This window comes from Pristiophorus japonicus, chromosome 3 (genome assembly GCF_044704955.1).
Source record: "Pristiophorus japonicus isolate sPriJap1 chromosome 3, sPriJap1.hap1, whole genome shotgun sequence".
Lineage (NCBI taxonomy): Eukaryota > Metazoa > Chordata > Chondrichthyes > Pristiophoridae > Pristiophorus > Pristiophorus japonicus.
In genome coordinates, this window is record NC_091979.1 from 279244890 (window position 1) to 279260288 (window position 15399).

Genomic DNA, 15399 nt, shown 5'->3' on the forward strand with positions numbered 1-15399 from the left:
TCTGTGAGTGTGACTATGTCAGGCTGCTGCTTGACTAGTCTGTGGGACAGCTCTCCCAATGTTGGCACCTGTCCACAGATGTTAGTGAGGACTTTTCAGGGTTGACTGGGCTGGGTGTGCCTTTGTCATGTCCGAAGCTGGTGCCGAGATCGATGCCGTGTGGTCCATCCAGTTTTATTCTTATTATTGTTTCTTGTAGCGGTTTGTTACAACTGAGTGGCTTGCTAGACCATTTCAGAGGGTAGGTAAGAGTCCACTACATTGCTGTGGGTTTGGAGTCACATATAAGCCAGACCCGGTAAGGACGGCAGATTTGCTTCCACAAAGGACATTAGTGAACCAGACGGGTTTTTACGACAGTCCAGTCGTTTCATGGTCACCATTACTGATACTAGTTTTTTAATTCCAGATTTATTTAATTAACTGAATGTAAATTCCACAGCTGCAGTGGTGGGATTTGAACTCGCGTCCAGACCTCTGGATTACTACCAGGATACAATGAGATCCCAAAGCAATCTCTGAAGTATCTGGCTCAGTAATAAAAATGACAAATCATATTTTACCCCCAAAATATTCTCTCGTACACAACCGCATGACAATTAAAAACAAATCGTTCTCCGACTGTGGGTATTGCTGGCAAGGTTGGTGTTGCCCTGAGAAGGTGGTGGTGGCACACCTACAACTGAGTGGCTTGCGAGTAAATCATATTGGTGTGGGACTGGAGTCACTTATAGGATAGTCCAGGTAAAGACAGCAAGTTTCTTTCCCTAAAGGACATCAGTGAACCAGTTTGTTTTTACAATTATTAGTTTGATGGTCACCTTTTTTGCTGATACCAACTTTATATTTCCAGACTTTTTTGACTGAATTGAAATTCTCAAATTGCCATGTTGTGAGTTGAACTCTCATTCTCTGGATTACTAGTCCACTAACATAACCGCCACACTACCATGCCCAGAATATGGCAATTCCATACCTTTTTCAAACAATCTAAACCTACACAATTTGGAATTGAATAAACATATAAAAAATATCACGTATAAATTTCCCATTCCACATTTAAATTGTTTTGATACCTTGTCCCTCCTGCACTACCAGACAGCACCAAAACCCATAACTCCAGTGTCCAATCCTCGGGTTGACATCCTCCGGCCCAACACGAAAAAAACATGCACAACAGGCCAAAAGCTAATGGCTCCATTAGATTTCTGCTCCATTTTGTGGCTCTCTGCTTGGTGCCCGATGCTCATGTAGCCACATCCTGCATACAGTAGGTTGTTTATGGCCTTTCATTCTGAACCCACCAACTCCCTTGTTGTACTTCGACCCAGTAGCTCCTGAGCCCTGCATCTAGCTCAGTCTGACATAGCCTATTGCCCCTTGACTCAGACTAGGATTCATTCCTGGCCCAATTCTCACTAACTGTATAATGTGCCATTGAAAATATAATGAATACTGTATGTTAACATAATTACAGAGACTCAAGTGCCAATAGAATTATTTAAATCATTTGTTGCCCTCATCAAGGTGAGGGTACAAGTCCTGGGAAATCTCTGTCAAGCACTGCTAGGTCAAGTATAGCGAGATGCAGAGTATAGCTCCCTCTGTTCTGGCCCAGCAACTTGCTTCAGCGCCAATCTCCGAAGGGAACACCACACTGCAAGTGTTACAGTTCTGCCATTACCCACACCAACGATCCTGTGCTTTCACTGAGTGTGATTTACTAATTAGTGGTGCGTTCGGGAGAGTTTTATTGCTTATAGGCTATGCCCACTAAGAACTTGATTGAGACTGCACAAACTTATTTTACCCTTATAACCAAGTGATGAGGGAAACTTTCACCCCTTCACCTAGGCCTGGATTTGAACCTCTGTTCTGGAATTGAAAGGCTAGTGTTTAACCCATTCACATTCAGGTCCTCACAATTTAAACATTTATAACCTGTTATATTGGTCAAACCTGTGGCCTATAAAATAAAACATTGTAGAGGTTATTTTGGTGAAAGGGTGAAAACAGGCGCTAAATAGGTGCTGTGCTAATAAAACACACCTGTTTGAAAGTCTGGTTTTAGCACGTAATTTTGGTCCTAATTGCTGATTACCATAATTTGAACTTGCCCAGAGATGCTAAAACAGATACTTGCAGCTTTAGCATGCGAGCGCTGATTAGACGCAATTTTCGTGGAGCAGTATATGTGGGCTCCAAGCAGCCACTTCCATTGAGGGACCAAGGGAGAGGGCGGTACTGGAGGACCTAGTGGAGGAAGTCCAGAGGAAGAGGGTAGTCCTGTACCAGCAGGGGGAAGGAGCCCACCTCGCTCTCCTGTCCCTTTCTCCTGCTACAGCTGGTGCTGCTATGTTTGGCCCCATGTCCTCCTCCCATTCCTCCTGCAGAACAAGGGAGACATCTAGCAAGATGCAGATGACCAAGCACGCCGTTTCGCCTGGTAGGTGCTGTAAGGTGGAGTAGCACAGCACACAGTCTTTTTAGATGAAGTCCTCAGATAATTTCTGGAATAAATGTTGATAGAGTGTTGGTGAAGTCTTGACAAAGTGTCCCAGAAAGTCTCCCGATGTGTTTCAAAAGTCCTATTCAAACCACCAGTAGCAAGTGAACAGTAAAAGGTAATATACCTTTGAGTAGCGCTTGAAATCCTCTGCAATGACTAGTTTACTCCCAATCAGCTGGTCGCTGTTAGGAGATGGCATTAGTTCAATTGTTAGCCACCAAAATGCCGTGCAGCCTCCTTAATGAATGCTAGCAGGCAATTTAAGTAACAATCAGCCCCTTAATGATCCCATAGGTGGCCGTTCCTAGCACAAGCTTCAACTTCTTTACCAGATGATGTCTTGTGCTAAATGCGGGCTAAACCGGTATTTCAGCTTACATAGAAACATAGAAAGTAGGTGCAGGAGTAGGCCATTCGGCCCTTTGAGCCTGCACCACCATTCAGTAAGATCATGGCTGATCATTCACCTCAGTACCCCTTTCTATTTTCTATGTTTCTATAGCAGGAAAGGGGTACTGAGGGAATGATCAGCCATGATCTTATTGAATGGTGGTGCAGGCTCGAAGGGCCAAATGGCCTACTCCTTCACCTATTTTCTATGTTTCTCCATACCCCTTGATCCCTTTAGCCGTAAGGGCCATATCTAACTCCCTCTTGAATACATCCAATGAACTGGCATCAACAACTCTGCAGCAGGGAATTCCACAGGTTAACAACTCTCTGAGTGAAGAAGTTTCTCCTCATCTCAGTCCTAAATGGCTTACCCTTTATCCTTAGACTATGACCCCTGGTTCTGGACTTCCCCAACATCGGGAACATTCTTCCTGCATCTAACCTGTCCAGTACCATCAGAATTTTATATGTTTCTATGAGATCGCCTCTCACTCTTCTAAACTCCAGTGAGTACAGGCCCAGTTGATCCAGTCTCTCCTCATATGCCAGTCCTGCCATCCCGGGAATCAGTCTTGTGAACCTTCGCTGCACTCCCTCAATAGCAAGAACTATTGAAAAACTATTTAAAAAAAAAATACAACCCCACCTTGGCCACCTCAGACGGTCTTTAGCTTCTGGGGAAAATCACCCTCTGTAAGCTTAACATGCAATTTTTATTCCGAGGATAAAAATAATACTAATAACTTATCAAATTCCAATTTTGTGATATTACTATGTTGAAGGAAACAACTAAATGACAGTGACAACGATACCGCGAAAAATCTAGAGTACAAATGTGGGCAGAAAGCCTTCATTAAGTTCCTGCCAATGCTAAGCCTGACCTGGTTGCTACGAGAGAATCATCCAAGATGGCTGCTCTGCACTCCCAACTAAAATGTGGTGTTCACTATCTTTCCCAAGCAGCATAGCCTTGACCAGGGACTCACCACTTGGGCAATTGAAGTGGCCTAAAACTCCACGGTAGAGTGAGTTGGTGACACAAAGATTAGTGGGAAAGCGGGTTGTGTAGAGGACACAGAGAGGCTGCAAAGAGATTTGGATAGGTTAAGCGAATGGGCTAAGGTTTGGCAGATGGAATACAATGTCAGAAAATGTGAGGTCATCCACCTTGGGAGAAAAAAAAAACAGTAAAAGGGAATTTGAATGGGGAGAAATTACAACATGCTGCGGTGCAGAGGGCCCAAAAAGTTAGTTTGCAGGTGCAGCAGGTAATCAGGAAGGCGAATGGAATGTTGGCCTTCATTGCGAGAGGGATGGAGTACAAAAGCAGGGAGGTCCTGCTGCAACTGTACAGGGTATTGGTGAGGCCGCACCTGGAGTACTGCGTGCAGTTTTGGTCACCTTACTTAAGGAAGGATATACTAGCTTTGGAGGGGGTACAGACACGATTCACTCGGCTGATTCCGGAGATGAGGGGGTTACCTTATGATGATAGATTGAGTAGACTGGGTCTTTACTCGTTGGAGTTCAGAAGGATGAGGGGTGATCTTATAGAAACATTTAAAATAATGAAAGGGACAGACAAGATAGAGGCAGAGAGGTTGTTTCCACTGGTCAGGGAGACTAGAACTAGGGGGCACAGCCTCAAAATATGGGGGAGCCAATTTAAAACCGAGTTGAGAAGGAATTTCTTCTCCCAGAGGGTTGTGAATCTGTGGAATTCTCTGCCCAGGGAAACAGTTGAGGCTAGCTCATTGAATGTATTTAAATCACAGATAGATAGATTTTTAACCAATAAGGGAATTAAGGGTTATGGGGAGCGGGCGGGTAAGTGGAGCTGAGTCCACGGCCAGATCAGCCATGATCTTGTTGAGTGGCGGAGCAGGCTCGAGGGGCTAGATGGCCTACTCCTGTTCCTAATTCTTATATTCTTATGTTCTTATACCAGGAAATGTTTTTATTAATGGCTGAATATTTTATTAATGTACCCATTATTTGGCAGCTGTGAGTAAACTTATTTCCTTGTTAAATAACTATAAGAAGGGTTGACATTATAAAATGTGTGAAGTGCTTTTGCAGATCTGTGTATTTGGAGTGGTTTGTAACTGGATTGGTTTGTCTCTTCTCAACCTTCCCTCTTAGCTCAGCAGAACATGCCGCTTCTTCACAAGAACTGCTTTTGCATTTCTAATGCTAGCAATAAAAAAGCATTGGAGCTAGAATTCCAACCATACCCTCATTCTCTGTAGAAGTTTTTGAACATAGTACTGCTGTTGTTAAAGGTGTAGATGCAACAGGTTTAACATAATCCGCAACAAACACCTAACAGTCTCTGTTCTGTTTGGTGTATGAAGGTGCCCCTTTCTTTCAGCTTCTGGTAAACTATAGATGAAAAGGAAGGGTGATGTCATGTTAATGAATGTCAAGCACCATCAGCTGTATTCATTGATATTGAGCTTTTCTGATCCACTTGGTGTTTTCAGTGCTGATGTATAATACTTTGGTTAGCATGATTGAAGCAGTGAATCACTTGGTGCTATTGAACACAAAAAATAGGTCTCCAATAATAAACAACCCTCATTTGATTAACATAATTTGAATATTCAGAAAAACTGATGCCCTAAAATTTTGTAACTGTTTTATGTGGTACATTGTTTCCATTTGCATAATATCCTTGAGCTCAGCTGCAACACTGTGATATGGAATGGGTCTTATGACAAATTGCAACTAGTTTGTGATAACAGAGGGCATCAGGACAGACGACAAGCAAGACACTATTGAACACTACATGACCACCTTCACTGGTTCAGTTAAATGATTAGAGACTAATTTGAGGGATTTTTGTTGTTGTTGATTTTCTCCTTTTCTCTCCTGACCATGCAGGAAAACAAGTTCTGTCATCTTGCCCAAGTGGCCATTCTCTAATAGTACAGAGGTAGCATTGTCTGGCTTTACGGATCGATATGAATTAAAAGAATTAACCTCATAATTTCTTAATTGTAGTATTTTCTTCAGGTAGAATTCTCTGTATCCCACGGCACTACTGAACAAATAAATTACCCCATTCCTGAAACAAGTGTTGGTGCCACTGCAGGCACAGCCATGGCAAGGAACTAATAAATCAACATGACCCTCCTGCAAGCATCGGGTGCAACTGTTGTGTGAAATGGCTTCACAAGAACACGTCTCTGTGTGCAAACAGTTGAAAATTCAATAAAGAGAAAAAGTGTTACCTTCTTCCATGATAAGGCAGTTTAACAGCTGACGTGCTGATTTTGACAGCCTGACCACCATCTGTTAAACTTAACACCTTTGCCAGTGATACAGTTCTTGAATCTTCCTGAACTGCATATACTGCACACACCAGCTATAGATTGCATCTGCTTGAAAACTGCACCTTAGAATCACCTTAATCCATGGTTTGCAGATCGCCAAGATCTGTGTAAAAGTTTATAATTTACATGCTGGATCTTTTTGTTTGGGTTTTAAACAGTGCTTCCCTTTCTCACTCCAAATATAGATTCCTATCTCATCGCTACGAAGCATTGAATTATTTCCACTGCATTTCCTTGTCCTCATGCAAATTAACATTGTATTTGCTGTATTAGCATTGGCAACTGTATGAGAAAGTATTTAAAAATAGAATTAAAAATAGATAGATTCCAGATGCACTGTGCCATTGGTTATCTTCCTAATTGCAAATCATTCAGAAATACTAAGAGGGCGAAATTGCCCTTTTCCTAAAGCTCCGTTAGGAGGTGCTAATGAATTATCGCTCGGGGGTGAGCAGCGGAAGCGACCCACCTGGAATTGCCCCCGGGAGGCCGAGGGTGAAAATGGATTCATCCTGGGCAGGGGCGCACACAGCAATTATGTCATCGTCGTGCGTGCCGAGCCCTTCACCCTGCGGGGAAAATTGCCCTGTGGGATGCGAGATTGGCACGGGGCAATGCCAATGACAGCTTCACGGCCGGCATAATTTTTTTTGTTGGCTTACTTTGCAGTCGGCCCAACAATGGCGGCCGCTGGCCCAGCCGAAACCCTCCCTGGTGGCCCAGTGGGTGCCAGGAAACCGACTGCAGAGTTTGCAGCGTCCCTCCCCTTTAAAAGAAGGGGAGGGAAGTTGTGATGCATCAACGCGACATGGCACGTCCGCGTCATGCTAACGTCATCAGAGCCGTGCCGTGCTTCTGTCCTGTTACTGCCCCACGTTGCAAATTAGGCCTCCAATACCACCCCGTAGATTTTTTTTGATTCAAAGACCCCAATTCCAGGACGTTTGGCTGCCCATCTCGCCGGGTGCTAAATTGTCATTTAATTCAAATTATGGGGCACAGGGTAATTTCACCTCCTCTGTGTATAACTTAGGAGCTCAAAACATCCTGTCAACTTTGGTGGCAGTGAGGCTGTAAAGTCAGTGAGGCATTGGTGCTCCTTCTGGAGGTGTTGAGACCACTTAAATAGGTACTTTTACCTTGATATAAACAGCATTGCAAATGCTGCCTCCAACAGAACTGGCTGCTTGTCTTCTAGCATCAGATAAGATGAGTGCACAAGCTATCCATACAGACAAGTGACTAGTGATGCAACTTTCCTATTGCAGGCCTGTACAAATCTCCTGCACCCATCAGGGAACATTCAGACAGAAAGTAGTGAATTCTGACTTTCAAACAGCTTATGCATACAAGTTGCTTGTCTGTTACTGTTGATGCTATGCAGCATGCCCCACAATATTAATGGGGCAGATTGCACAACAGCTGAAGCCAAGACTATTACAGAGCCACTTTGTTTGAAGCAGTTGTGTCACATAAACACAACATAAGTTATGCAAAGCCAGATTCTTGTGTTTCTTTGCATAAACCGCTGAACCCAACTTCCATTTATATAGCGCCTTTAACATAATGTTCCAAGGCTTCATCGATGTGAAGATGGAAAGTCGATGGCAAGTCAGGAAAGGTGTGATTAGGGGGGTTAAGGGGCTTTTCATAGAATCATAGAATGATACAGCACAGAAGGCCATTTGGCCCACTGTGTCTGTGCTGGCTCTTTGAAAGAGCATTCCAATTAGACCCACTATTCTGCCCTTTCCCCACAGCCCTGTAAATTGTTCCCCTTCAAGTATTTATTTTTAAAAGGGAAGAGAGATAAAGCGGTGGAGTGTTATACACATGGAATCCATTTGTGGAGCTTGTTTATATCATAAGTTACATGATTTTGGAGCTTAAACTGTGTAAAACTAAATCTATTTTCTGTCTATTTATTGTGCTATTTCAGAATTGATTTATTTACAGAGGATGGTGATTGAATGATATAATACTGGTTTGATGTTAGATGAAGTGTCCACACAATCCTTTATTGCGCCTCAAGGCTGCTAATCCGTATATACCAACACACATCAATGATGCTGGTATTTTTATTCTTAGTCAATTTCCATGCTGTCATCCAGAAAACTAATTTTACAAACATTTCTGCACATAGATTAATTAAGAAGATCATTGTTGATGTGAAAGGGAAACAAGCAGAAGAAAGAATGATGGAAACAGATGAGGTGAGTGGTGTTCAAAAACATGTGATTATGCAGGCAGTTTTGTCAAATTTAACTAGGAGGTTGAACTTCAGCATGTGAAAGGCCAAGACGTGACCGGGTGTGGGCAAAGAATGAGGAAACTCCACTACCCATTTTCTTGGAAATAGTACAGATTAAGAAATAAATGACCACTTCTGTGATCAGAGCTTTTTTTTCCAACTTTCTTACTGTTCCTGCAATTAAATGGCTTTGAGATCCCAGAGGGTGTGTGCCCCTGTTTTTTAAGGCACTAATGTACCCAGATAAGTCTCCCAGCAGCTACTGGAGTTCCATGTATCCATGCATAATGATGAGATTAGTACACTGGTTCTTTATCTTGGGATGTTTTTCTATGTTGAAGCACTACATGAATGCAAGTTGTTGTTGCTGCTGAGAGACAGGTTATTGTTAGTCAAATGACTAAACAACAAAGAGTGATTTGTGCCTCAAAATGAATGATCGTTGGAATGTTTGAACCAAGATGCTGGCTGCTTACTAACTGACCAATGTAAATGCAGAATTTAGAATTCACGATCACATTTTTGGGCAAAATGGTTATATTAAAAAAAAATCTAATTTTATGTTAGCACTGCATAAATTTTGCTTAACGGCATTCATGGGACAAATGAATGCATTCCCAGTGACGCAGGTGGCACATGAACCGCCCAGTGTGAATCTTGAGTGATAGACAGGAAGGTTCCAAGGTAGCTGATGGGAAGAGCCAGCTTGTTCCTGGTGTCTTGTGTGCAGGAGAGGACTTCAATATTAAAAGATCCCCTTCAGGAGTGCAATCCTGCACCCTGCAAATTTTAAAGTTTCTTAAATGCTAGCTCTTCGCATCAGCTACCCCAGAACCAGGCCTGCTCTGTTCGAAACGTCTGTAACCTACAAGCGGTGACTTTCCACTGCTCTCCCCGAAGTGGGAATCCCGCTGGGAGCCTGACAAAAGGATGGTGGTTATCCTGACCCCAGAAAATCTGACGGGATCAGCGTTGGCCAAGTTAGAGGGGCACACAACTTTAGCCTGCCTTTCTACGAATGTGGAAAACCCTGTTCAGTATTTACAGCAGTGTTTTAAATACAGATAAATATACCTCAGCATTTAACAGATCCAAACGCCTTGAATGATCCACGAGACAGGTCCCTAACCAAAGACAATGGCAGCAATCTCTCAAGCTCTCACCCTAAGGTGTGCATATCAGGCAGTCTTGGATGTGCATTTTGTACAGCTAGCTGCAACACATTTTAACTCTGTGTGTACTGTGGCTCACAGGAAAGAATTTGATAACATATTTCTTTATAGGCAAAAATGCTTGTCACACCTGGCTTTCCTAGGGAAAAAGAAATTTACATGGATGGTCCCGAGACTGACCTGCTATTTCCCCTTAGAGTAAAGTCTGGGATATTATGATGCTAGTAATTACATTAAGCCATAACTATAATACTCAAATGAGGCAATGCAATGGAACATGAATTGTCATTTTTGCATTCCTGATAAAGAAATGGCAATTACGTTATATAAACATTGACACAACATAAGAACATAAGAAAAAGGAGCAGGAGTAGGCCATATGGCCCCTCGAGCCTGCTCCGTCATTTAATACGATCATTGTTGATCCGATCATGGACTCAGGTCCACTTCCCTGCCCGCTCCCCATAACCCCTTAATCCCTTAATCCCTTATCGGTTAAGAAGCTGTCTGTCTCTGTCTTAAATTTATTCAATGTCCTGGCTTCCACAGCTATCTGAGGCAGCAAATTCCACAGATTTATAACCCTCTGAGAGAAGAAATTCCTCCTCAGCTCAGTTTTAAATGGGCAGCCCCTTATTCTAAGATTATGCCCCCTAGTTCTAGTCTCCCCTATCAGTGGAAACATCCTCTCTGCATCCACCTTGTCAAGCCCCCTCATAATCCTATACGTTTCAAGAAGATCACCTCTCATTCTTCTGAATTCCAGTGAGTAGAGGCCCAACCTCCTCAGCCTTTCCTCATAAGTCAATCCCCTCATCTCCGGAATCAACCTAGTGAACCTTCTCTGAACTGCCTCCAAAGCAAGTATATCCTTTCTTAAATATGGAAACCAAAACTGTACGCAGTATTCCAGGTGTGGCCTCATCAATACCTTGTATAGCTGTATCAAGACTTCCCTGCTTTTATACTCCATCCCCTTTGCAGTAAAGGCCAAGATTCCATTGGCCTTCCTGATGATCACTTGATGTACCTGCATACTAACCTTTTGTGTTTCATGCACTAGGACCCCCAGGTCCCGCTGTACTGCAGCACTTTGCAATTTTTCTTCATTTAAATAATAACTTGCTCTTTGATTTTTTCTGCTAAAGTGCATGACCTCACACTTTCCAACATTATACTCCATCTGCCAAAATTTTGCCCACTCACTTAGCCTGTCTATGTCCTTTTGCAGAATTTTTGTGTCCTCCTCACACATTGCTTTTCCTCCCATCTTTGTATCGTCAGCAAACTTGCCGATGTTACACTCGATCTCTTCTTCCAAGACGTTAATATAGATTGTTAATAGTTGGGGTCCCAGCACTGATCCCTGCGGCACCCCACTAGTTATTGATTGCCAACTCGAGAATGAACCATTTATCCCGACTCTCTGTTTTCTGTTAGTTAGCCAATCCTCTATCCATGCTAATATATTACCCCCAACCCCATGAACTTTTATCTTGTGCAGTAACCTTTTATGCAGTTAGAGAAGCAGCTCCAATACCTTGAGATACATGGCTCTGGTTTTGTGCTGTTGTGCTTTCAACTTCAGCTTTCTCCAAATAACTAAAGACAAGAACTTAAAATGGAAGTAATGTGGGGCAATGGCTTCCTCTGCAAGCACTCTGAGCTAAATGGGATTTCCAGTTGACAGCAATAGTGGATGGGTATAAGATTGAAGTATAACATCGACTTCATAACTCCCATTTATGACTTCATGTGAGACACTTATGGTCTAGCAAGCAGAAACAAAGCCACGTACTCCTCAATACTGTTCATAATGATGATTCGACAGGCTTGCTGATAAGCTCAAATTGAATGCGAAAGATTATTTAAGCAGTAGTTACGGTAATTATTTTCAGAGATTAAAATACTTCAAACATCTTTTCAAAAAATTGAAATGCAGTCATTTACTATCTGTAACTTCCTGTCATATGTAATCTCTTTTTTCTTTATATTCATTTTAAATTTATGGCCCAAGATTTGCGGTCGGAGACTTCCCGCGGGCGGATGCCTCTTGTTATGTTCAGAATAAATCCACAGGACTGTATTGCAAGCTCTCAAGCTGTTTTGTCCTTGGTTTCTTTATTCAGACTCCAGAGTGGCGAGGCAGCATGGTGAATCTCCTTTTATACCTACTTGCACAGGTGGCCCTTAGGTCTCCCACAGGTGTGCCCCCTAGTGGCAAGTCTTACATTTTGGTGAGATTTACATACATACATAACATCACTCCTCCCCCAAAGTCTTATGTGCAAGTTATTTGCAAGTTGAGGCGATCTGGCGCCCCACGTCCCCTAGTCAATCGCCTGGGTTGAAGTCCTGATGTGGTGGGTTCATCCTCGGGTTGACGGCGAGGTGGATTGTGTTAGTGGGTCGCTGGGTGCCAGGTCCAGGGAGTCTACCGTGACACAGTGGTTCCTGGTTATCTGTAGTTCGCAGTTTGGTCTAGTCCAAATGCTTTGCGCATTAGCCCAGTAGATGGTTTCACAATCAAATGCTCCGTTTTCATCACATACACTCCATTCCCTCCCCTTAGCTAATACAGTGCTAGCGGCCCAACTGGGGCCCTGAACATGGTCTACATCATTTATTCTGATGTCGCGTGGAGGGGCCATGCAATCATGGTGCATTCTCTGCTGATGACATGTGGAAGGCTCGGTTCTGAGCGATTCTGTCTGGTGACTGCGTAGTACCCGGGATAGCCGGGTCTGTAGGGAGTCTACCGTGACACGTGTGGTGCTTGGTTTAGTGATTTGGGCTGCCTGCTGTGGGCTATTGTCGCTGACCCTGAGGTCTAGCAAGCCCAAGATGGCCGCAATGGCCTTGAGACTTTTGGTAGTGATGGGAGGCCGAGTGGTCCCCGTGGACCTTGGGCCGCAGTATGGGGGCCCAGACCACTGACTGTGTGTAGCCGCCCTGCCTTACTTTGCAACGTTGGGATGGGCCTTTCGTCTCTGCGATGGATAGGTTGCCTCATCCCGTCTAGCAGTTCACCTTTGGCAGGCGGTAACGTGGGATCCTGGCTGGTCCAGGTCCTAAGCTGGGGGGCTGTTACAGTTGACCTCTCGCTTTCTAGCACTTCCATGACCGCGAGTGGGTCTGCAGGCTGCACCGTTTCCACCCCGGTGCTGGGCAACGGTGGCCAACTGAGAGCATTAGTGCCACTTTCAGTGCCTGGCCCGTGGTGGATCATGTTACAGTGCACAGACAGTGTTAGACAATCTCGAAACAACGCATCGATAATGGTGCCTTTGCTCTCCCAAACTTGTGGGATGAGCAGCTTGTCTGACTTGAGCACATATTGGGACACTCTTTGGTAAGTCTCTTTAGTCCCGTGAATACAGGCTGCTGCCTTGGTTAACTCATTGCATACATGTTCACTAGTTTGGGGCTCGCCCGCTACTTTTGCTTGCTGCACAACACTCCTGACCCCGTGCAGTAACATCTCACTTGCTACGAATACGTTGTTAGATACATATACGACCGGTTGGTGTTCACCTGCTACTTTGGCTTGTTATAAGGTCCCTCCAACCCCATATAATGGTACATCATTGGCCGCGAAAGACTGCTCACATGGGTTACATAGTGCAAACAACTTATTGGAACGTAGTGGGTTCCTGGCCTTCTCAGCAGCCGCCCCTTTACCTTTGCCCCAAACCCAGTCATCTTCCTTGCTGGGCGACGCATTCCTCCGTTCCATTGCGGCGACCTCCCGTAGTCTGGACGCTCTCTCGTCGCGTGGTCTGGACGCTCTCTCGTCGCGTGGTCTGGACGCACCTTCGTCCCAAGGTCTGGACGCACCTTCGTCACGTGGTCTGGACGCTCTCTTGTCGCGTGGCCTGGACGCTCTCTCACCCCGTGGTCTGGACGCACCTTCGTCCCGTGGTCTGGACTCGCTCTCGTCCCGTGGTCTGGACGCCCTCTCGTCCGTGTCCATGATGCCGACTGCTGCGATCTTCCTCCCCAGGGATTTGGCCTCTGGCGTTGGGGAGAAGCATTCGGATCGTTTCGGCCAGAGTCTTACTCCGCATGGTCGACCTGGAGCCTCTTCCATCATCACGAAGCGGTCGTCGGCTTCGGGTGGTGGGTATCGCGCCTGTACCGCTGCTCAGTTGAACTTTACCTCCTCATGGTCATGATGAGCAGCCTGTGCCTCGGGGATCTGCGAATGGATCTGCACTTCGATGCCTGGTTCAGTTGAAGGTGGGGGTTTGCTCAGCTTTTGAGCATGGGAGACGTCGTTTGCTGGAGAAGGTATGCAGAGGTCTTCCCAGTTCCATCGAATCGTCCCCATCCACCTCCTACCAAGCAGTTTTGGCCCATCACCTGAAACAATCCACAGTGGTAAATCATGCACTGCTCCCTCATGGAATATTCTTATGTCCACACTACCAATAACTGGTATCAGTTCCTTGGTGTAGGTGCGCAGCTTTGCCTGAATCAGGATCAGCTTGGGTCGCTGTGCTTCGTCGCTCCACAGCCTCTCAAATGCCTTCTGACTCATAACTGATCGACTCGCCCCCGTGTCTAGTTCCATGGAGACTGGAATGCCGTTAAGTTCAACTTTTAACATTATTGGAGGGCTTTTGGTGGTGAAGGTGTGTATCCCCTTCATCCTCAGGTTCAGTTGCCTCTCCTGCTCGTTCATCGTGATCCTCGCTGGATCGGTCGTCCTCTCCTGACTCTGCCACGTGGTGAGTCACAGGTTGTTTGCACATTCGCTGGAGGTGCCTCATTGTTCCACAGCCCTTGCACACATAGGGATTGAATCGACATTGATGAGCTCTATGGCTGCCCCCGCAGCGCCAACATGTTGCTAATGGATACGCATTCACGCTCCACGGCGGACTCTGAGTCACTCTAGGCCTAGGCCTGGCCTCTGCAGTTGTGTTGGCCCTGCCCTGTACCGTTCTGCCTGCTGAAAACATTATTTTATGCACAGTACTTGCCGGTGAGCTTCGATTCTGTGAAGATATCTGTTTCGTGTTATCGCTCTGGATATGAAGGCTTGAGCTATCGTGATGGCCTTGCTCAGATCGAGGGATTTGGCAGACAGCAGTTTGCAAAGTATGACCTCGTGGCCAATTCCAAGCACGAAAAAGTCCCACAACATTTCCCCCAAGGATCCTGCAAAGTCGCACTGCCCCGCAAGGCGTCTTAGGTCGGCGACAAAACTCGCCATGTTCTGGCCCTCGGGGTGATGGTGCGTGTAAAAGCGATACCTGGCCATCAAGATGCTCTCCTTTGGCTTGAGGTGTTCCCTAACCAGCGACAGAGTTCTGTGCAAGTCTTGTCCGTTGGTTTGACAGGTGCCAGCAAATTTTTGAGGAGGCCATATGTCGAAGACCCACATACGGTGAGGAGAATCGCCGTGCGCTTGATCGCCTTCTCAGCCTTGTCCAATTTGTTGGCCACGAAGTACTAGTCGAGGCACTCCAACGAAGGTTTCCCAATCATCACCCTCAACAAATCTCTCAAGAATACCAAAGGCAGCCATTACTATGTGAAAGTTCGTGATCCGTTACTTGTCGCCAATTTGTTATGTTCAGAATAAATCCACAGGACTGTATTGCAAGCTGAAACTGTTGTGACCTTGGTCTCTTTATTAAGACTCCAGAGTAGCGAGGCAGCATGGTGAATCACCTTTTATACCTGCTTGCCACAGGGTGCACAGGTGACCCTTAGGTGACCCCTAGTGGCAAG

General features: G+C 45.1%; 1 protein-coding gene across 3 annotated transcripts in view; it reads left to right on the forward strand.

The window, feature by feature from the left end:
- The window catches only part of ptprea (protein tyrosine phosphatase receptor type Ea), a 346493-nt gene that overhangs the window by 71067 nt on the left and 260027 nt on the right, over positions 1 to 15399 (forward strand). For all 3 annotated transcript variants that reach the window (XM_070876757.1, XM_070876759.1, XM_070876758.1), the window contains exon 2: positions 8381 to 8450. The gene's annotated coding sequence lies outside the window, so the exon portion shown is untranslated. The remainder of the gene's footprint in view (positions 1 to 8380; positions 8451 to 15399) is intronic.